Source organism: Anolis sagrei, chromosome 9 (assembly GCF_037176765.1).
Source record: "Anolis sagrei isolate rAnoSag1 chromosome 9, rAnoSag1.mat, whole genome shotgun sequence".
Lineage (NCBI taxonomy): Eukaryota > Metazoa > Chordata > Lepidosauria > Squamata > Dactyloidae > Anolis > Anolis sagrei.
In genome coordinates this window covers 34,015,619-34,037,601 of record NC_090029.1, presented here as the reverse complement: position 1 = coordinate 34,037,601, position 21,983 = coordinate 34,015,619, and the positions used below count along the sequence as shown (strand labels likewise).

The 21,983-nt window shown below is 46.1% G+C and overlaps 1 protein-coding gene across 4 annotated transcripts in view; it reads left to right on the top strand.

The window, feature by feature from the left end:
- The first annotated feature begins 10,715 nt into the window (after positions 1-10,715).
- The window catches only part of ZFAND6 (zinc finger AN1-type containing 6), a 69,624-nt gene continuing 58,356 nt past the window's right edge, over positions 10,716-21,983 (top strand). Inside the window, exon 1 of one of the 4 annotated variants that reach the window (XM_067471443.1) lies at positions 10,716-10,857. The gene's annotated coding sequence lies outside the window, so the exon portion shown is untranslated. Of the gene's footprint in view, positions 10,858-17,079; positions 17,181-21,983 lie in introns of those variants that run through there. The other 3 variants (XM_060755194.2, XM_067471444.1, XM_060755195.2) reach the window with 3 other exon arrangements.

The window sequence follows — 21,983 nt, the reverse complement described above, 5'->3', positions numbered from 1 at the left end:
TGGAAATCGCATACAATCTACAACACAACGGTTTGCTCAGGATGGATACATGCCCCTGAAAACTGGATATTTTGGAATGAATCCCCAATTTAAGGTTTGAGTTTAGAAACAAAGGGGCTGCGGTGGCACAGCAGGTTAAACCGCTGACTTGCAGACCTTGCTGACTGGAAGGTCAGCAGTTTGAATGCTGCCATTAGCCCCAGCTTATGCCAACCTAGCAGTTCAAAAACATGCAAATGTGAGTAGATCAATAGATACCACTGCAGCAGGAAGGTAATGGTGCTTTATGCCGGCCACATGACCTTGGAGGTGTCTACAGATAATGCCGGCTCTTTGGCTTAGAAATGGAGGTGAGCACCACCCCGCAGAGTCAGACATGACTGGAGCCCCCAGTAGCGCAGTGGGTTAAAGCACTGAGCTGCTGAGCTTGTTGATCAAAAGGTCGCAGGTTCGATTCCGGGGAGCGGTGTGAGCTTCCGCTGTCAGCCCTAGCTTCTGCCAACCTAGCAGTTCGAAAACATGCAAATGTGAGTAGATCAATAGGTACCGCTCCGGCGGGAAGGTAACGGCGCTCCATGCAGTCATGCCGGCCACATGACCTTGGAGGTGTCTACGGACAACGCTGGCTCTTCGGCTTAGAAATGGAGATGAGCACCACACCCCAGAGTCAGACATGACTGGACTTAATGTCAGGGGACTACCTTTACCTTTACCTACCACCCCTCAGAGTTGGACTTGACTAGACTTGACGAGACTTAATGTCAAGGGGAAACCTTTCCCTTTCCCAGCACTATTTATTTATTTGTTTGTTTGTTTAAAACTTTTGTATCCCGATCTTCTCTACCTCTGTAGAGGGACTCAGACCGGCTAACAGCAAGAATTCAATGCTAACAACAATAACATTTAAAACATCATACATACACAATAGGTTAAAATACGTAAAAGATAAAATGCATATAAACCATTCACCAAGATAAAAAGGGCAATGACCTTGGCCTACTCATCTTTAATGAAACCAATGTACTGTATATTTTAAACAGAGGATACAGGTAGTGGCATTATAATACTATTGTCCTCCCAACCCTGTTTTATGCCTATGAAACGTGGACTGTCTACAGATGTCACATTCAATTCCTGGAACAATTCCATCAGCGTTGCCTCCGAAAAATCCTCCAAATCTCTGGATAGACAACCGGACAAATGTCAGCGTGCTGGAAGAAGCAAATGCCACTAGCATTGAAGTGATGCTCCTATGCCATCAACTCTGCTAAACTGGCTATGTTGTCCAAATGCCCGATCACCCTCTCCCAAAGCAGTTTATTTATTTTATTTACATTATTTCTTTCCCGTCCATTTCAGCCCAAAGGCAACTCAGGCACAAATACACAGTCGGCACAATTCGATGCTGGAAAAAAAAACATACATTGATAAAGCAAAAAATATCAAGTGCAATTAAACATAAACAACAGTGCATAATAAACAATTTAAAAAGAGACTATGTCCTCTCGTTCAAATCATCATCCGTTACATTGTCTTGGCCGTTCCTCAGTCAATTTCCAACTCTAGTTTGTCTGTTTACTCCGGGGTTCCGAATGCTTGCTCGAAGAGCCAAGTTTTTACTCTTTTTCGGAAAGTCAGGAGGGAGGGGGCTGATCTAATATCCCTAGGGAGGGAGTTCCACAGCCGGGGGGCCACCACAGAGAAGGCCCTGTCTCTTGTCCCCGCTAGACATGCTTGCAAGGCAGGCGGGATTGAGAGCAGGGCCTCCCCAGATGATCTTAAGTTCCTGAAAGGTTCACAGGGAGAAATGCGTTCAGATAGATAGACTGGGCCAGAACCGTTTAGGGCTTTATTGGCTAAAGCCAGCACTTTGAATTGAGCCGGTAGCAGACTGGCAGCCAGTGGATCTGATGCAGCAGAGGAGTTATATGCTCCCTGAGCCCCGCTCCTGTTAGCAACCTGGCTGCTGCACGCTGGACCATTTGAAGCTTCCAGGTCGTCTTCAAAGGCAACCCGACGTAGAGCGCGTTGCAGTAATCTATACAGGATGTAACCAGAGCGTGGACCACCGTGGCCAAGTCAGACTTCCCAAGGTACGGGAAGTTACTCTACTCCCAACTCAAGAATGGAAAACAGAATGTTGGTGGACAGGAAAGAGATTTAAAGATGAGCTTAAAGCCAACCTTAAAAACTGCAAAATAGACATAGAGAACTGGGAAGCCCTGGTCTTTCCGTGCTCTAACTGGAGGTCAGCTGTTACCAGCAGTGCTGTGAAATTCAAAGAGGTACGAATGGAGGGTGAAAGGGAGAAACGTGCCAAGAGGAAAGCATGTCAAGCCAATGCTAATCGGGACCGCCTTCCACTTGGGAACCGATGCCCTCACTTTGGAAGAACGTGCTCTCCACAATCACCTATGTATCCACCGGCAAGACACTGCATTTGGAAGACAATCGTACGCGGACAACAAGGGATTACCAAAGTAAGTAAGCAAGTACGTACAGGTAGTTGCAAGCTTTGTGTTGCATTTCTCTGTGCAGCACTGCCCCCTTGTAGCAATGAACAAGTGTACAGCTTCTCCCAAAACAAGAAAACAGATTTTTTAATTATATAGCGAATTTAACAAGAAGTCAGGCCCCTAAATACATCAACATTGTTCATTGAGTAATACCTGAATTTCTTTGATTCAGTCTTTCGTTTCGTAGCGATTGGCATGGCGGTGCATCCTGTATAGTTTTGATTTGTTTCTCTCTCCTGACTCTGATGAAATGCACGTATCTTCCCTGCTCATCCTTTTAACAAGGTCTATAAACCAATTTTCTATTTTTCTATTTTCTAATTTTCTATTTTCTGTAGCCAGGAAATCAGGAGACGCTTCCTTCTTGGGAGGAGAGCAATGTCCAGTCTCGATAAAATAGTAAAGAGTAGAGACATCAGACTGGCAACCAAGATCCATTGCCTAGTCAAAGCCATGGTCTTCCCTGTAGTCACCTACGGATGTGAGAGCTGGACCTTAGGGAAGGCTGAGCGAAGGAAGAGAGATGCTTTTGAGCTGTGGTGTTGGAGGAAAGTGCTGAGAGTGCCTTGGACTGCGAGAAGATCCAACCAGTCCATCCTCCAGGAAATAAAGCCCGACTGCTCACTGGAGGGAAAGATACTAGAGACAAAGTTGAAGTCCTTTGGCCACATCATGAGGAGACAGGAAAGCCTAGAGAAGACAATTATGCTTGGGAAAGTGGAAGGCAAAAGGAAGAGGGGCCGACCAAGGGCAAGATGGATGGATGGCATCCTTGAAGTGACTGGACTGACCTTGAGGGAGCTGGGGGTGGTGACGGCCGACAGGGAGCTCTGGCGTGGGCTGGTCCATGAGGTCACGAAGAGTCGGAGACGACTGAACGAATGAACAACAACAACATAAGCCAAATAATCTAATGTTCTTTCATAAAGTATATGCATGTTATAAAACAGGTGTCTCCCGGGTGTTGGTTGATTAGATTGCTAATTCCTACTCCGATCTGCCATTTTGCAGGAAGAACTATCACCCCATCCTTCATTTACGATACCCAACTCCTTCTGTGCCTGGGGCCTGGAGCAACATCAATTCCAGACAATTTCACCCTATGTCTGGAAGCTCTGTCAAACTGGCTACGTGCTAGCAGACTGAAGGTGAACCCGGCGAAGACTGGGCATGGCCGCCCGGCAGGTCTGACTCCTCCATTACCCACCTTCGATGGTGTCGCCCTCTCTCCATCAACCACTGTTAAGAGCTTGGGTGTCATCCTGGATTCACAGCTGACAATGGAATCTCAGGTGGCTGCTGCCAGCAAACAGGCCTTTTTCCATCTACGACAAGCGAGGCAACGGGCACCCTCCCTATCTGACGAGGCTCTGGCAACGGTCATCCATGCCACGGTCACGTCTAGGCTGGACTATTGCAACGTCCCGTATGTGGGCCTTCCGATGTCTACAACCCGAAAGCTCCGTATTGTCCAGAATGTGGCAGCCAGGTTACTCACAAGAATGCCCATGAAATAATGACATAGAACACCAGTGCTGCAACATTGACATTGGCTTCCAACTGAGTACCGTGACCTGTCTAAGATGCTAGTTCTGACCTTTAAAACTCTTTATGGCCAGGGTCCATCGTACCTTAGGGACCGCCTCTCCTTCTCCCATCATCGGAGGTCGCAACGACCAGCCCAACGTGACTTACTCTATATAGCGGGTCCTAGAGAAGGGCCCTTGGAAAGGACCAGGAGCAGGTGGGCTTTCTCCATTTCTGCCCCTGCCTTATTGTGGAATTCCTTGCCGCCCTACATGAGAGCCATGCATGACTTAGGACCTTTTACTCTCGCACTTAAGACCTGGCTTTTTACTAGAGCATTCGATCCCTGTTAATTTTTAATTTCTGTATGTATGTATTTTATCTTTTATAATTTAGCTCTAAATCGCCTAGAGCAGGGGTCCTCAAACTAAGGCCCGGGGGCCGGATATGGCCCTCCAAGGTCATTTACCTGGCCCTTGCTCAGGGTCAACCTAAGTCTGAAATGACTTGAAAGCACACAGTAACAACAACAATCCTATCTCATTGGCCAAAAGCAGGTCCACACTTCCCATTGAAATACTAATAAGTTTATATTTGTTTAAATTGTTTTTCATTTTAATTATTGTATTGTTTTTAAGTGTTTTTTGAACTACAAATAAGATATGAACATTGTGCATAGGAATTCACTCATGTTTTTTTCAAATTATAATCCGGCCCTCTGTGAGGGATTGTGACCTGGCCCTCTGTTTAAAAGGTTTGTGGACCCCTGGCCTAGAGCATTCTTGGATGGAGGGCGATTAATAAGTTATCAAATGATGATGATGATGATGATTTAAAAGGTGTCATTTAAAATGTTGTGTGTCTATAGCATTGAATGTTTGCTATGTATATGTACATTGTTATCCGTTCTGAGTCCCCTATGGGGTGAGAAGGGCGGAATATAAATACTGTAAATAAATAAATGAATAAATGCTAAAGTGGAATCAAAGTGGGATAAGAGTGTAGTGTGATCGGGTTGCATGCCGAGGTGCCTGTTTGTGGGGCACATGTTTTGGGCACAACTTGGGGAGGGTACTTTTCCCTCACTACAATTTGCAGAAACCCTCAAGGAGGAGCAGTGGTTGAGAATGCCTTGGCGTTCAAGAAAGTAATTTCCCCTAAGGTCTAGTGCCGTGATGGTGAACCTATGACACGCGTGTCAGCACTGACACGCATGGCTATTTTTGATGACACGCAGACACATGCGGCCACATACAGAGAAATACACCTGGATGGCCATCTGTCAGGGGTGATTTGAATGCAATATTCCTGCTTCTTGGCAGAATGGGGTTGGACTGGATGGCCCAGGAGGTCTCTTCCAACTCTTTGATTCTATGATTCTATGATTCTATAAGAGCCAATCTAATTCCATCCTTAAATTTGTAAAAGGCTCTACAAATTTAACATCTGCACGTTTGAGCATTGTTCACTCCATAACTCAGCATGGATTATACATTTTTCAGTTTAAATAATATTGGAAAATTATGGTGGTTTTTTTTTTCTCAAAGTGATACTCCACCCAAGTTATGCTCAGGTTTTTGGCAAATCTTGACACACCAAGCTCAAAAGGTTGCCCATCACTGGTCTAGTGTCAAGCGCAGACTTCCAGAATATCGAACCTGACGAAGCCTACCCCTCTCCCTTTCATTTCCGATTCATAGAATCATAGAATCAAAGAGTTGGAAGAGACCTCATGGGCCATCCAGTCCAACCCCCTGCCAAGAAGCAGGAATATTGCATTCAAATCACCCCTGACAGATGGCCATCCAGCCTCTGCTTAAAAGCTTCCAAAGAAGGAGCCTCCACCACACTCCGGGGCAGAGAGTTCCACTGCTGAACGGCTCTCACAGTCAGGAAGTTCTTCCTAATGTTCAGATGGAATCTCCTCTCTTCTAGTTTGAAGCCATTGTTCCGCGTCCTAGTCTCCAAGGAAGCAGAAAACAAGCTTGCTCCCTCCTCCCTGTGGCTTCCTCTCACATATTTATACATGGCTATCATGTCTCCTCTCAGCCTTCTCTTCTTCAGGCTAAACATGCCCAGTTCCCTAAGCCGTTCCTCATAGGGCTTGTTCTCCAGACCCTTGATCATTTTAGTCGCCCTCCTCTGGACACATTCCAGCTTGTCAATATCTCTCTTGAATTGTGGTGCCCAGAATGGGACACAGTATTCCAGATGTGGTCTAACCAAAGCAGAATAGAGGGGTAGCATTACTTCCTTAGATCTAGACACTATGCTCCTATTGATGCAGGCCAAAATCCCATTGGCTTTTTTTGCCGCCACATCACATTCCTGGCTCATGTTTAACTTGTTGTCCACGAGGACTCCAAGATCTTTTTCACACGTACTGCTCTCGAGCCAGGCGTCCCCCATTCTGTATCTTTGCATTTCATTTTTTCTGCCAAAGTGGAGTATCTTGCATTTGTCACTGTTGAACTTCATTTTGTTAGTTTTGGCCCATCTCTCTAATCTGTCAAGATCGTTTTGAATCCTGCTCCTGTCCTCTGGACTATTGGCTATCCCTCCCAATTTGGTGTCGTCTGCAAACTTGATGATCATGCCTTCTAGCCCTTCATCTAAGTCATTAATAAAGATGTTGAACAGGACCGGGCCCAGGACGGAACCCTGCGGCACTCCACTCGTCACTTCTTTCCAAGATGAAGAGGAAGCATTAGTGAGCACTCTCTGTGTTCGTCCACTTAACCAATTACAGATCCACCTCACCGTAGTTTTGCCTAGCCCACATTGGACTAGTTTCCTTGCCAGAAGGTCATGGGGGACCTTGTCGAAGGCCTTACTGAAATCCAGGTACGCTACATCCACGGCATTCCCCGCATCTACCCAGCTTGTAGCTCTATCGAAGAAAGAGATCAGATGAGTCTGGCATGACTTGTTTTTGATAAATCCATGTTGACTATTAGCGATGACTGCATTTGTTTCTAAGTGTTTGCAGACCGCTTCCTTAACAATCTTTTCCAGAATCTTGCCCGGTATCGACGTGAGGCTGACCGGACGGTAGTTGTTTGGGTCGTCCTTTTTTCCCTTCTTGAAGATTGGGACCACATTGGCCCTCCTCCAATCTGCTGGAACTTCTCCCATTCTCCAAGAACTCTCAAAGATGGTTGCCAATGGTTCCGAAATGACTTCCGCTAGTTCCTTCAATACTCTGGGGTGGAGTTGATCTGGCCCTGAAAGGGGACTTGGACTCATTAAGAGCGGCCAGGTATTCCTGGACGACTTCTTTCCCAATTTGGGGTTGGATGTCCTCCAATCCCTCATCCACTCCATCTTGCTGAGGTTGAAGACTCTCTTTTTGTGAGAAGACCGAGGCAAAGAAGGCATTAAGTAGTTCTGCCTTTTCCCTATCATCCCCTGTCAGCATTGCCCCATCTTCTCCGCGAAGAGGTCCTATCGCCTCCTTGTTTTTCCTTTTTCTACTGACATAAGAATAGAAGCCAGTTTGACTTCTCTTCTCAAGAGAGAAGGAGGAGAAGGGCATGGACTGGACACCGATGAACGACAAGCCTCTCGTGTCACAATGCTCACGATTACATCACAGCCGTGCAACTTTAAAGGAAGCGGCTCACAAGGCAGGAAAGGAAGTCCGAGAACGTGAAAAGCCGAGAGAGGAGAAAGATGAAGAGCTGGAAGGACGATGACGAAGACAGAGAATGCTGTGAAGATCTGATGCCCTCAGATGCCTGACACACACCTTCACCTGTTAGCTGTAGGGTTTGCTTGCGTTTCATAAATCTTCCAGCAAGGGTGATGTTAAGGACAAATGGTACCATCTTCACCCATCGAATTCCTCTCCTCTATGTTTCCTGCATATTTACATACAAAGTCCTGCCTGGCATGTATTGTGGGTGGTTGATGTGAGATCGGTAAGTGCTGCCATGTAGAAGAAAGCCAATCCGTTATGATAAGGTGTCCAAAAATCGAATCAGGAGGTGTGATATAGTCTAGAAATCTTTCATTCCAAATATTACATTTTCTGATCTGGATATTAATTGGAAATATAGTTATAATGTACCCAAAAAACCACAAACATAGTTAAAAACTTGGCATTATATTAACTTTCCTTTGACCAGAAGCTGGCCACTTGGAGTGCCTCTGGTGTCTCTGTGAGAAGATCCTCCATTGTGCATGTGGTTGCACTCAGGTTGCATTGTAGTCGGTGGTCTGTGGTTTGCTCTTCACCACACTTGCATGTCATGGACTCCACTTAATAGCCCTATTTTTTACGATTGGTTCTACATCTCGTGGTCCCAGAGCGCCGTCTGTTCAGCGCCTTCCAAGTGGTCCAGCCGTCTGTGTGCTCAGGGGGGAGTTTTTCATCTGGTTCCAGTTCCAGGTTTTAGCCTGCCACTTTTGGACTCTTGCTTGCTGAGGTGTTCCTGTGGCTATCTCTGTAGTTCTTGGGAAGCTGTTTCTTGATTTAAGATGTTGGCATGCTGGCTGATATCCGGACAGAGGATGGACTAGAGATGTCCATGCCTTATTTATTTATTTTATTTACAGTATTTATATTCCGCCCTTCTCACAGTCCATTTTCAGTGAAATTACTGTTTTGTTTTTTAAAAAAGGTAAGGTGGTGGGTGATTCTCAAACTTTAATCCTCCAAATGTTTTGCATATCAAATTCACTTTCAGTATGCAATTATTTATTAATGTATCTGTTTACAGTATTTATATTCCACCCTTCTCACCCCACAGGGGACTCGGGGCGGATTACAATGTATGAGGGGTATTTTTTGTTGTAGACACTAGTAGTTTGCGAACATACCGCAACGAGCGCATGCTTTGTGTACCAGCATGCCTGGGGAACCACTGTGCTCAGTTTCCGCTCTGTAGCTCATCTGTACGGTTCTGTTCTGTGCTTTAACAATGTTTAAGACTCTCAACTCACCCTCCGCATGTGAGGTTGGCTCAGTGAGACGGTTTTTGTCAGCCAGGAACCTGCCTGCTGCAGAAATTCATCGACAGATTTGTGAAGTGTACGGTGAGACTGTGATGAGTGAAAGCAAAGTGCGTAAGTGGGTACGACAATTCAAAGATGGCTGTGACAACGTCCATGATGAGGACCGCTCTGGTCACCCTTCTCAGGGGAAAAATGCACCATCAGATGGCCACCCAGTTTCTGTTCTAAAGCCTCCAAAGCAGAGAGTTCCACTGTTGAACAGCTCTTAGGATCAGGAAGTTCTTCCTAATATCCATGTGACATTTCTTTTCCTGCAGTTTGAAGGTCAGGGGGAAAATACACCATCAAAGCATTCCCAACAGATGGCCATCCAGCTTCTGTTCTAAAGGCATGAAAGCAGAGAGTTCCACTGATGAACATATGACATTTCTTTTCCTGCAGTTTGAAGGTTAGGGGGAAATACACCATCAAAGCATTCCCAACAGATGGCCACCCAGCTTCTGTTCTAAAGCCACCAAAGCAGAGAGTTCCACTGTTGAACATGTGACATTTCCTTTCCTGCAATTTGAAGGTTAGGGGGAAAATACACCATCAAAGCATTCCCAACAGATGGCCACCCAGCTTCTATTCTAATGCCACCAAAGCAGAGAGTTCTAGTGTTGAACATGTGACATTTTCTTTCTTGCTGTTTGAAGGTTAGGGGGAAAATACACCATCAAAGCATTCCTGACAGATGGCCATCCAGCTTCTGTTCTAATGCCTCCAAAGCAGAGAGTTTCACTGTTGAACAGCACTTAGGATCAGGAAGTTCTTTCCAATATCCATGTGACATTTCCTTTCCTGCAGAGTCAAGCTAAGGGGGAAAATACACCATCAAAGCATTCCTGACAGATGGTCATCCAGCTTCTATTCTAAAGGCACGAAAGCAGAGAGTTCCACTGTTGAACATGTGACATTTCCTTTCCTACAGTTTGAAAGTCAGGGCTAAAATACACCATCAAAGCATTCCTGACAGATGGCCACCCAGTTTCTATTCTAAAGCCACCAAAGCAGAGAGTTCCACTGTTGAACAGCTCTTAGGATCAGGAAGTTCTTCCCAATGTCCTTTCCTGCAGTTTGAAGGTCAGGGGTAAAAATACACCATCAAAGCATTCCCGACAGATGGCCATCCAGCTGCTGTTCTAAGGCCTCCCAAGCAGATAGTTCCACTGTTGAACAGCTCTTAGGATCAGGAAGTTCTTCCCAATGTCCTTTCCTGGAGTTTGAAGGTCAGGGGTAAAATACACCATCAAAGCATTCCTGACAGATGGCCACCCAGTTTCTATTCTAAAGTCAGGAATCTCTTCCCAATGTCCATGTGGCACTTCCTTTCCTGCAGTTTGAACCTTTTTGCCCTCTTGACTCAACGCTGAGGTCGTTGGGCCACATCTGGGGCAGGGATGAGTTACAAAGGGAGAGAGAGAGGCCCTTGAACTCGGTGTAGTCGCTTTCCCACGTTGCCACAACATAACCATGGAGTTCCCCACTGAGCGGACTCTGTCCCTTTAAATAATCCTTGTGGTTGTTTTTTTTTTTTTTATGGTTCTCGTCGCCCGCCGCCTTTGGTTCCGAACAGCACAGAAAGAGCGAGCAGGAGGCGATGGCGCCCCTTGTGGCCGGACGGGCGCTTGCTTCCCTCTTCCTCCCTTTTTTGCTTTCCGCCCGCCCGACTCACTTCCGCCAACCAGCGCCCGCCCGCGCTGCTTTTTTTTTTTCGCGGACAGGGCGGGGCTACGCAGGGAGGAGGAAAAAAGTTTTGAGAGAAGAGCCGAGAAGTGGCTGTTGTGGCCCCGGGACCCCTCCCGCCGCCCCCTTCCAGGTGAGAGACACAGCGCATGCGCGGCCCTCGGGGCGCTGTTCCGGCTACCTTCCCCCCCGCCCCCCGCGGGAAAGAAAGAAAGCCCCTTCCCAGAGGCTTCCAGGGCGAAACTGGGACTACAATTCCCACACCCAGCACCCACTAAAGGCCACATTATTCCCCCAAGCTGGGGCCTGGTGGGAGTTGTAGTCCACCAAATCCCTTGAGGGCCACAAGCCTGCTTCTGGGTTGGGCTGGTGGGCCTTGTAGTCCAGGAAATGCATATCTAGTAGGCCTCAGGCCTACTCCAAAGAGGTCTTGCACTGATGGGTCTTGTAGTCCAACTGGAAAGTGGCCCCTTCAGCTCTGGTTTGGGGTTCCTGGGCTTTGTAGTCTAGGAAATGCATATCTAGTAGGCCACAGGTCTACTCCAAAGAGTTCTTCCTGGTCTTGCACTGATGGGTCTTGTAGTCCAACAGGAAAGTAGCCCCTTCAGCTCTGGTTTGGGGTTCCTGGACTTTGTAGTTCAACAAATCCATATCTAGTAGGCCACAGTCTCTTTGACTGATGGGTCTTGTAGTCCAACAGGAAAGAGGCCCCTTCAGCTCTGGTTTGGGGTTCCTGGGCTTTGTAGTCCAGGAAATCCATATCTAGTAGGCCACAGTCTCTTTGACTGATGGGTCTTGTAGTCCAACAGGAAAGTGGCCCCTTCAGGTCTGGTTTGGGGTTCCTGGGCTTTGTAGTCCAGGAAATCCGTATCTAGTAGGCCTCAAACCTACTCCAAAGAGGTCTTGCACTGATGGGTCTTGTAGTCCAACTAGAAAGTGTCTCCTTCAGCTCTGGTTTGGGGTTCCTGGACTTTGTAGTTCAACAAATCCATATCTAGTAGGCCACAGTCTCTTTGACTGATGGGTCTTGTAGTCCAACAGGATAGTGGCCCCTTCAGCTCCAGTTTGGGGTTCCTGGGCTTTGTAGTCCAGCAAATCCATATCTAGTAGGCCACAGTCTCTGACTGATGGGTTTTGTAGTCCAACAGGAAAAAAGCCCCTTCGACTCTGGTTTGAGGTTCCTGGGCTTTGTAGTCCAGCAAATCAAAATATACTAAGCTCCAGGCCTACACCAAAGGGGTCTTCCTGGTCTTGGGATGATGGGACTTGTAGTCCCACAGGAAAGAGGCCCCTTCAGCTCTGGTTTGGGGTTCCTGGGCTTTGTAGTGGAGCAAATCCATATCTAGTAGGCCACAGTCCTACTCCAAAGAGGTCTTGCACTGATGGGTCTTGTAGTCCAACTGGAAAGTGGCCCCTTCAGCTCTGGTTTGGGGTTTCTGAGCTTTGTAGTCCAGCAAATCCATATCTAGTAGGCCTCAGGCCTACTCCAAAGAGGTTTTGCACTGATGGGTCTTGTAGTCCAACTGGAAAGTAGCCCCTTCAGCTCTGGTTTGGGGTTTCTGAGCTTTGTAGTCCAGCAAATCCATATCTAGTAGGCCTCAGGCCTACTCCAAAGAGGTCTTGCACTGATGGGTCTTGTAGTCCAACAGGAAAGTGGCCCCTTCAGCTCTGGTTTGGGGTTTCTGAGCTTTGTAGTCCAGGAAATGCATATCTAGTAGGCCCCAGTCCTACTCCAAAGAGGTCTTGCACTGATGGGTCTTGTAGTACAACAGAAAAGTGGCCCCTTCAGCTCTGGTTTGGGGTTCCTGGGCTTTGTAGTGCAGCAAATCCATATCTAGTAGGCCACAGTCCTACTCCAAAGAGGTCTTGCACTGATGGGTCTTGTAGTCCAACAGGAAAGTAGCCCCTTCAGCACTGGTTTGGGGTTCCTGAGCTTTGTAGTACAGCAAATCCATATCTAGTAGGCCACTGGGGTCTTCCTGGTCTTGGACTGATGGGTCTTGTAGTCCAACTGGAAAGTGGCCCCTTCAGCTCTGGTTTGGGGTTCCTGGGCTTTGTAGTGCAGCAAATCCATATCTAGTAGGCCACAGTCCTACTCCAAAGAGGTCTTGCACTGATGGGTCTTGTAGTCCAACTGGAAAGTTGACCCTTCAGCTCTGGTTTGGGGTTCCTGGGCCTTGTAGTCCAGCAAATCAATATCTAGTAGGCTTCAGGCCTACTCCAAAGGGGTCTTCCTGGTCTTGCACTGATGGGTCTTGTAGTCCAACAGGAAAGTTGACCCATCAGCTCTGATTTGGGGTTCCTTGTACAGGAAATACATATCTAGTAGTAGGTCAAAGGCATAGCATAGAGAAGGGTTCACACCCCTCTGGTGTTTCCTTTGCTGTCTGTGCCCCTCGTCAGATGTGTTGTCGAAGGCTTTCATGGCCGAATCACTGGGTTGCTATGAGTTTTCCAGTCTGTATTGTCATGTTCCAGAAGCAATCTCTCCTGACGTTTCACCCACATCAATGGCAGGCATCCTACGAGGTTGTGACCACATCAGGAATATTGTGTCCCATTCTGGGCACCACAATTGAAGAGAGATATTGACAAGCTGGAATGTGTCCAGAGGATGGCGACTCAAATGATCAAGGGTCTGGAGAACAAGCCCTATGAGGAGCGGCTTAAAGAGCTGGGCATGTTTAGCCTGAAGAAGAGAAGGCTGAGAGGAGACACGATAGCCATGTATAAATATGTGCAAGGAAGCCACAGGGAGGAGGGAGCAAGCTTGTTTTCTGCTTCCTTGGAGACTAGGACGCAATAGAACAATGGCTTCAAACTACAAGAAAGGGGATTCCATCTGAACATGAGGAAGAACTTCCTGACTGTGAGAGCCGTTCAGCAGTGGGACTCTCTGCCCCGGAGTGTGGGGGAGGGAAAGGATCTTGGGAGGTTAGGGTTTTTTTTATGAACCCTGCTCCCACATCAGAGAAGGAAGATAGAGAGCTATACAAATAAGTCTTCACTTAAACACTATGCTGGGTAATTGTTAGTCCTTACTCTCGGAACACCTTATTCTGGATAGGAGGGAAATTAGGAACACTTTCTCAACTGGTGAGTCAGATGGGGTTTGTTTTCGGGCTATCATTTAAAGTCTGGAGAGATAGTTTGGACTAGGATTCTCAAGAGAATGAGGTTTGAGTGCCTGCTCATCCATCGAAACCACTGGATGAACATAAGTAATTGATAGAAATTTCTATGACTTTAAGGTAGGGGTTCCATTTAATTTTTTAAAATTATTATTATTATTTTGATTGTTGTTTCTCAATGGAACGGGTGAGGGAAACTGTCCCCGAGTTACAAACATCCGACTTACAAACGACTCATAGTTAAGAAAGGGGTGAAACAACAGGGAATGGGAAATCTACCCTTCGGAAGGGAAATTCACTCTTGAAAGCGTTATCATGGGGAACGGAGTCTCCACTGAAGCTTTCTCACCAATCCTTGTTTCCAAGACAGATTTTTCAAAATCCAATTCTCACAGGGAGAGAAAGCGAGGTGTGTGTGTGTGTGTGTATAGATAGATAGATAGATAGATAGATAGATAGATAGATAGATAGATAGATAGTGTCAGAAGTGACTTGAGAACCTGCAAGTCGCTTCTGGTGTGAGAGAATTAGCCGTCTGCAGAGACGTTGCCGAGGGGATGCCTGGATGTGTTACCATCCTGAGGGAGGCTTCTCTCATGTCCCTGCATGGGAATGGGAAGCTGGAGTTGACAGATGGGAGCTCAACTCATCTCTGGTTAAACCCTTGTGCCTGCTGAACTGAATGTCGGCGGATTCGAACCGCCGACCTTCAGTTCAGCAGTTCAGCCAGCACAAGGGTTTAACCCATTGCACCACCGCTGCTCCAGAAAGTAAGATGAAAACTTCTAAACAGGGGCACAGGCATCAAAACAAACACCACAAAGGGTGAGATAGATAGATGAAAAGATAAATACAGCTGGAGTGACACTTAAAAATGTACCTGTTCCGACGTACATACACATTCAACGTAAAAACCTCTCTTGTTCGTAACTTGGGGGCTGCTTGTATATAGCGATGTAATTCATATAGGGGGAAATTATTGTCTTTATAAATGGTGTATTAAAACTTATATTGCTAAACAATAATAAACATATAGATTATACAAACCACTGGGTGACTTGATCCAAGTCACACACTCTCAGCCTCAGAGGAAAAGGCAAAATGCATCTGAACAAATCTTTCCACTTATGAGATGTAATCACATTGAAAGCGCAGAACAACAACACTTAAAAATGGGGTGGGCAAGCGGAAAGTCTTTACTCTTGAAGACCTTGTAGGAATCCAGGTAGCATTTAGGATCATTTTGCCCCAATAATGTGGGGAGTTGCCTCTTAAAGGGCCCAGAGAAGTAGGAGTCTGTCCTGCAGAAATTATTTGACCGTAAAGTAAGTAAAAGCTCTGCTATCCATAAAAATCATTATGTTTTGACTTTGCTAGGATGTGTCAGGTACAACATAAAGGAATTAGGCATGGGCAATCCATGGTTCTAAATCCATGGTTCTCAACCTGGGGTCCCCAGATGTTTTTGGCCTACAACTCCCAGAAATCCTAGCTAGTTTACCAGCTGGTAGGATTTCTGGGAGTTGTAGGCCAGAAACATCTGGGGACCCCAGGTTGAGAACCACTGTAAAATGGTTCTAAAGTACTTACAAAACTAGGGGGTGCTGGTGCTTTGCTTCTAAAGTGTTGCTAAAGTTCTGGTGCTGAAAATTTCAGAATTCTAGCAAAACTTTCAAAATGTCATTATGAATGGCAGTTCTTAATTGGTTCCAGGGGTGGCTCAACCCATTACGCAAAATAAGCATTTGCAGTAGAGTTGATTTTGCCCAGGGGCGCTCTTGAGGCGCTCGGGGGGGGGGGGGGGGGGAATAGACCTTGACATATGCGAGTTGTAGTTACTGGGATGTATAGTTCACCTACTATCAAAGAGCATTCTGAACTCCACCAATGATGGAATTGAACCAAATATGGCACACAGAACTCCCACGAAGAACAGAAAATATATATCAGTGATTGGTGGGGGGAGGGGGGGGCCAAAATACTGTTTGCTTACCACTGAAAATTACCTAGGGCCACCTCTGATTGGTTCTGTCATAAAAATCATTAATAACAAAATAATAATGGAATTTTGAAAGCTTTGTTAGAGTTCTAAAATTTACACCATCAGAACTTTAGCAACACTTAAATCATAGAATCAAAGAGTTGGAAGAGACCTCATGGGCCATCCAGTCCAACCCCCTGCCAACAAGCAGGAACATTGCACTCAAATCACCCCTGACAGATGGCCATCCAGCCCCTGTTTAAAAGCTTCCAAAGAAGGAGCCTCCACCACACTCCGGGGCAGAGAGTTCCACTGCTGAACGGCTCTCACAGTCAGGAAGTTCTTCCTCATGTTCAGATGGAATCTCCTCTCTTGTAGTTTGAAGCCATTGTTCCATTGCGTCCTAGTCTCCAAGGAAGCAGAAAACAAGCTTGCTCCCTCCTCCCTGTGGCTTCCTCTCACATATTTATACATGGCTATCATCATATCTCCTCTCAGCCTTCTCTTCTTCAGGCTAAACATGCCCGGCTCCTTAAGCCGCTCCTCATGGGGCTTGTTCTCCATACCCTTAATCATTTTAGTCGTCCTCCTCTGGACACATTCCAGCTTGTCAATATATCTCTTGAATTGTGGTGCCCAGAATTGGACACAATATTCCAGGTGTGGTCTAACCAGAGCAGAATAGAGGGGTAGCATTACTTCCCTACATGTAGACACTATGCTCCTCTTGATGCAGGCCAAAATACCATTGGCTTTTTTTGCCACCACATGACATTGTTGGCTCATGTTTAACTTGTTGTCCACGAGGACTCCAAGATCTTTTTCACACGTACTGCTCTCGAGCCAGGCATCCCCCATTCTGTATCTTTGCATTTCGTTTTTCCTGCCAAAGTGGAGTATCTTGCATTTGTCACTGTTGAACTTCATTTTGTTAGTTTTGGCCAATCATCTCTCTAGAAGCAAAGCACCAGCTTTAGCAACACTTTAAAAGCAAAGCACCAATGCCCTCTAGTTTTGTAAGTACTTTTCCTTTGATTTTTACAAGAAGGGCCACAGGTTGCCTGCTCTTATTCTAGTAGGAAAAATATATATGTTGGAGACATCTTGAAAGATCATTGAGTTGCAGGCTGGAATTAGGAGGGCTTTCCCCAATGGGAAGAATGGGTCTGTGTTGTGGGAAGGGGAGGAGGATGTGGGGTGACGTGTATCCTCACCGCCCCCAACAAGTAAACATGCTGACGGAAGTGAGTTCCACCTCGAACAGTTGCTGTTGTTGTCCCCAGCTGCTCTCTGCCCTGAGGGGGTTGTGAGTCAATCCGATGACTGAAAACAAGTGGTGGCCTGGTTAGTAGTGCCTGTGTGCCCGAATTACAGATGTGGAGATCTTATGTAGTTGGGCAGGCGCAGAGGTTTGCCAAAGAAATAGCTGTACTTTATTGTAGATCGGTTCTTCTGATTTATTTGTGTTCCTGTTCCAAGGTCCAGAAGACATTTAAGTTTATTTGTTTATTTATTTACAGTATTTTTATACCACCTTTCTCACCCCTGGGGGGACTCAAAGCACAAACAACGTGTTGTTTGCACAAACAACATGCATGCTGTATTGTCGAAGGCTTTCATGGCCGGAATCACTGGGTTGTTGTAGGTTTTTTCGGGCTATATGGCCATGTTCTAGAGGCATTCTCTCCTGACGTTTCACCTGCATCTATGGCACGCATCCTCAGAGGTTGTGGGGTCTGTTGTCGAAAGCTTTCATGGCTGGAATCACTGGGTTGTTGTAGGTTTTTTCGGGCTATATGGCCATGTTCCAGAGGCATTCTCTCCTGACGTTTCGCCTGCATCTATGGCACGCATCCTCAGAGGTTGTGGGGTCAGTTGTCGAAGGCTTTCATGGCTGGAATCACTGGGTTGTTGTAGGTTTTATCGGGCTATATGGCCATGGTCTAGAGGCATTCTCTCCTGACGTTTCGCCTGTATCTATGGCATGCATCCTCAGAGGTTGTGGGGTCTGTTGTCGAAGGCTTTCATGGCCGGAATCACTGGGTTGTTGTAGGTTTTTTCAGGCTATATGGCCATGTTCTAGAGGCATTCTCTCCTGACGTTTCGCCTGCATCTATGGCAAGCATCCTCAGAGATAGCGAGGTCTGTTGGAACTAGGAAAAAGGGTTTATATATCTGTGGAATGACCAGGGTGGGACAAAGGACTCTTGTCTTCTGGAGCTAGGTGTGAATGTTTTAACTGACCACCTTGATTGACATTTGATTGCCTGGCAGTGCCTGGGCAATCTTTTGTTGAGAGGTGATTAAATGTCCTTGTTTGTTTCCTCTCTGTTGTTGTGCTGTTTTAATTTTAGAGTTTTTAAATACTGGTAGACAGATTTTGTTCATTTTCATGGTTTCCTCCTTTCTGTTGAAATTGTCCACATGCTTGTGGATTTCAATGGCTTCTCTGTGTAGTCTGACGTGGTGGTTGTTGGAGTGATCCAGCTTCATGCTATCATATGTGTTCATGCTATTATATGTAGAGGTAGTAGGCCATACTTACCATCCCATTCTGTATCCATGATGCCCAAGAAAAACATTTCTGACGACATTATAAAATGTTTTGGATAAGTGTAAGTCTTAGAGCGGGCATGGACCCTCCAGGTGTTTTGGACTTCAACTCCCACAATTCCTAACAACCAATTCTGTAGCTAGTCAACCAGTGTCCTTGGCATTAAATCAGTGGTTCCTGACCTGTGGTCTGTAGACCACCAATGGTCCGCAAAAACGAAAATATGGTCCGCGGCCTCACCATTACTACACTGTTGTCTCATAACCATGTGGCAATGAGATTGACTAGTCTCACGAAACCATTTTATAGTGCCAAGGCGACGGGGATGTCAGAAGGGGAGAGGCTGACTATCCACAAAACATTACTACTATCACATCAGCTCTAGATTATTAAATATGGTTTTCTGTGGGCAAGCAGATAGATACTATTGGATGGCATATGTTCTGTATCAGAAACGAGAGCTGATGTGGTGTATCCAATGCACTTTCTGAATCAGCACCCCAAATAACCAAACCGAATCTAAAGTTGACCATAAACTGATTCGTAACCCTTTTGGTACTAAAAGAGTAGCCCCTGGTCAAGTGGTTCCTGGTCAAAAAAGGGTTGGGAACAGAGCTGTAGCCAAGGGGGGAGGGTTAGGGATTCAAACCTCACCCCACAATTTTTCAGGTTCAAACAAAAAACCTGGTTTATGCATGAATTTTAACTGGTTAACCAAATCCCCCTGCTAAGTCTATGAGAAGCAAGAATGAATCAAGTCCCTCCAGAACTGCACGCACTGTCTCAAGCAAATTTTGACAATTTATTCGCAGTCCTTCCTTGCAGCAATAGCTGATATAGTGGAAGCAACCAAGTTAGGCCACCCGCAACTGGTAGGCAAAGCCTAAGGCATGGGAGGGATTTGAAGCCCCCCATGAAGGAGATGAGAAAATTGATTTAATTAAGTCTATATAAAAAATAGAATGAATCATACCATCTAAATGATTTTGTGTTATGGAACTACTTCTCATAATTCGCCAAAAAAATATTTTTCACCCCCTCCCCCTCGGAAATCTTTTTCTGGCTACAGTCCATTTTCAGTGAAATTACTGTATTGTTTTGTTTTTCAAAGGTAAGGTGTTGGGTGAGTCTCAAACTTTAGTCCTCCAAATGTTTTGCATATCAAATTCAGTTTCAGTATGCATTTATTTATTTATTTACAGTATTTATATTCCACCCTTCTCACCCCGAAGGGGACTCAGGGTGGATTACAATGTACATATACATGGCAAACATTCAATGCCATAGACACACAACATAGATAGACAGACACACAGAGGCTATTTAACTTTCCAGCTTTTCATGAGGGTATTCAGGCCACCAGGGGAGCTGTCGCTTCCATTTGTGACACTGATTAAGTACTTCCTCATTCTTTGCATGCTTGCTGGAGATTTTTATGGCACCGTAAATCAGTTAAATTAGCCTCCCCGCATAAGCGGTACCTAAATTTCCTACTTAACAGATGCAACTGTCTTTCGGGCTGCGAAGGTCAACAGCAAGCTACACAAATTGGTCGGAAGCTCACTCCAACCTGGGCTGGCTTTGAACTCATGACCTTCCGGTCAGTAGTGATCTTAATGTAGTCCGAGGATGATGGTACTCCAAGATTGGTGTCCTGGTGGTGGGTCTGTAGGTGACTGTGGAGACCCATTCTTGATCTGCATCTTCTCCTGCAGTGAGGGCACTGGTTTCCAGGTGGAAGGCGGCCCCAGTCGGGGTTGGCTTGACGTGCCTTCCTCTTGGCACATTTCTCTCTTTCACCCTCCATTCGTGCCTCTTCAAATTCTGCAGAACTACTGGTCACAGCTGACCTCCAGCTGGAGCGCTCAAGGGCCAGGGCTTCCCAGAGTAGAGCAACTGCTTTGAAAGACAGTGGTCAGGCATCCGGGCAAAGTGGCCGGTCCAGCGGAGTTGATGGCGGAAGACCATCGTTTCAATGCTGGTGGTCTTTGCTTCTTCCAGCACGCTGACATTTGTCCGCTTGTCTTCCCAAGAGATTTGCAGCTAACTCCCAGCCAGCTGTGCCACAGTCCCGGTCTGTTGTACACGTGTACACATGTTACATTGATTGCCTCTGATTGTTATTAATTCTGTTGTTCAGTGGGGTTTGGTATTGTTTTCTTATAGATACTAGCCATCCCCTGCCACGCATTGCTGTGGCCCACATGGGGGTTCTGTGTGTGAGGTTTGGTCCAATTCTAACCTTGGTGGGGTTCAGAATGCTCTGTGATTGTAGGTGAACTATAAATCCCAGCAACTACAACTCCCAAATGTCAAGATTCTATTTTCCTCAAACTTCACCAGTGTTCATATTTGGGCATATTGAGTATTCATGTATTGGTCCAGATCCATCATTGTTTGAGTCCACAGTGCTCTCTGGATGTAGGTGAACTACAACTCCAAAACCAAAGGAAACTGCCCACCAAACCCTTCCAGTATTTTCTGTTGGTCAACGGAGAACTGTGTGCCCAGTTTGGTTCAATTCCATCATTGGTGGGGTTCAGAATGCTCTTTGATTGTAGGTGAACTACAAATCCCAACAACTACAACTCCCAAATAAAAAAAATCAATCTTTTTGAGTGAAGGACATACATTGGGTTGTTAGGTGTCTTGTGTCCAAATTTGGTGTCAATTCGTCCAGTGGCCTTTGCGTTCTGTTAATCCCACAAACGAGCATTACATTTTTTATTTATATAGATTAGTGCTGACATACACAAATTAATATTCTGTTTATTAATGATAAACCAAAAGTTTGGCCTATTGCCTCATTTAGACATGATCTAAAGCAGTGTTTCTCAACCTGGAGGTCGGGACCCTGGGAGGGGTCGCGAGGGGGTGTCAGAGGGGTCGCCAAAGACAGTATTTTCTGTTATTCTAACCTTGGTGGGGTTCAGAATGCTCTTTGATTGTAGGTGAACTATAAATCCCAGTAACTACAACTTCCAATGTCAAGGTCTATTTTCCCCAAACTCCAGCAGAGTTCACATTTGGGCATATTGATTTTCATGTAAAATTTGGTCCAGATCCATTATTGTTTGAGTCCACAATGCTCTCAGGATGTAGGTGAACGACAACTCCAAAACTCAAGGTTTTTTTGGTCGTGTCAGGAATGACTTGAGAAACTGCAAGTCGCTTCTGGTGTGAGAGAATTGGCCATCTACAAGGATGTTGCCCAGGGGACGCCCGGATGAATTGATGTTTTTATCATCCTTGTGGGAGGCTTCTCTCATGTCCCCGCTTGGGGAGCTGGAGCTGACAGAGGGAGCTCATCCGCCTCTCCCCGGATTCGAACCTGCGACCTGTTGGTCTTCAGTCCTGCCGGCACAGGGGTTTAACCCACTGCGCCGCCGGGGGCTCCAACTCAAGGTCAATGCCCACCAAACCCTTCCAGTATTTTCTGTTGGTCATGGGAATTCTGTGTGCCAAGTTCGGTTCAGTTCCATCATTGGTGGAGTTTGGAATGCTCTTTCATAGAATCATAGAATCAAAGAGTTGGAAGAGACCTCCTGGGCCATCCAGTCCAACCCCATTCTGCCAAGAAGCAGGAATATTGC